This window comes from Seriola dumerili, unplaced genomic scaffold, assembly GCF_002260705.1.
Source record: "Seriola dumerili isolate Sdu_G_001 unplaced genomic scaffold, Sdu_1.0 BDQW01000859.1, whole genome shotgun sequence".
In the NCBI taxonomy this organism is placed as follows: domain Eukaryota; kingdom Metazoa; phylum Chordata; class Actinopteri; order Carangiformes; family Carangidae; genus Seriola; species Seriola dumerili.
Window position 1 is genome coordinate 1,116,883 of NW_019175114.1, and position 1,445 is coordinate 1,118,327.

Below are 1,445 nucleotides of genomic sequence, written 5' to 3' on the forward strand. Positions count from 1 at the left end.
TTTCACCAAATTCCTCACACCATCCCCCACTCACAAATAGAGCTCCGCCCGTGTGTGTGTTGTCCTCTCTGTTGTCCGCCCCCGCCCGCTGTCGTGCCGTGCTGCGTCTCGCTTCTGCCGGCGGTCGATTTTGTTCCACCGTGAGTATTATTGTATAATTGATGTATTGGTATGTTACGCAGATTTTAGGGTTTGTTTTTCCAGGGTATCGTGGTAAGACCCATTGGAATCTGAAAGTGGATCAGTAAAATTTACTTGTTGACTAGAAGTAAACTATTGATTGTCTTATCGCTTAGGAGTCAACGTTTTAGAGAGTGCCTCGCTATAATGTGATAGTTCTTCACTGTCAACAGACAATCATAGGAATTTCTCTAGTCAACAGTACAATTTTACTGATCACTTTCAAGATCAAGTTTAAATTTACACAGCACCTGAAAAACAAGTTTCATTCCTACAGTTATCATATTAATTTATTAAGTTATTTCAATTTACGGACATGCGTTCGGTTCTCCAATGGTGGGTGCGGAACAAAGGAACTACCTGGACTCTCTGTTCTTTTTCCCGATCACGTCGTGGATGGCTTCTCACTGCTCAATTCGTTGGGCGCTGTGCCCAGCGTCAACCGGGATTGGGTTCTCTTTACGTTGGGTGAATTTACTCGTCTTCATTCATTCTGCCCGCACGTGTGTGTGGTTGGGTGCTCTGTGTGCGCACACACTGGTCTGGAAGTCGCTCCTGTTCAGGATCATTCACTGTCAACGAGACAATCATAGTTTACTTCTAGTCAACAGTAAATTTTAATGGCGATCACTTTCAGATCAAGTTTATTTACACAGCACCTGAAAACAACCTAAAGCTGCTGTACAAATTACAGTCACAACAACAGCAAGTGAAATGACAACAGTGAACTGAAAAATGAAAAGAGCAATATAAAAATCGTGGTAAAAAGAAGGGTAACTTGTTAAGATCAATTTATAAAATAAAAGAAATATAAAATACTAAGACGACTAACAGCACCAGAGACCATTGAAATCAATGTACGTCTTGAGTTTCATCTTGAAGTGGGGAACATTTGATTGAAGAGCAGCACCCCCGCCTGATCGTGGAACAGTTAAATGTAGTCTGTACCAGTGTCACGCCGTCTCTTTTTCTGGTACACGTTAAAAGTCTCGCTGCAGCTTTCTGAGCCAGATGCAGGTGCAGGCAAAGGCAATAACACCCAGGAGTACAGTGAGTTACAGCCTTGAGGAAGATTGAATGCAAATGGTACGTTTTCTATTTAATAGAAACTGTGGAGTCTGAGAAAGAATTTCCTTTCACTGCTACAACGATAACATGCAAATATATTTCCATTGAATCTACTGCATCCACCCTTCATTTCCTGCAGGATGTGAAATGCTGGATGGCAAAAAACCCTATATATATATATATATATATATATATAT

General features: G+C 41.1%; 1 protein-coding gene across 1 annotated transcript in view; it reads left to right on the top strand.

The window, feature by feature from the left end:
- LOC111237425 overlaps positions 1-1,418 on the top strand; it is a 395,546-nt gene extending 394,128 nt beyond the window's left edge. Inside the window, exon 5 of the mRNA XM_022766515.1 lies at positions 1,290-1,418. The gene's annotated coding sequence lies outside the window, so the exon portion shown is untranslated. The remainder of the gene's footprint in view (positions 1-1,289) is intronic.
- Positions 1,419-1,445: the final 27 nt, after the last annotated feature.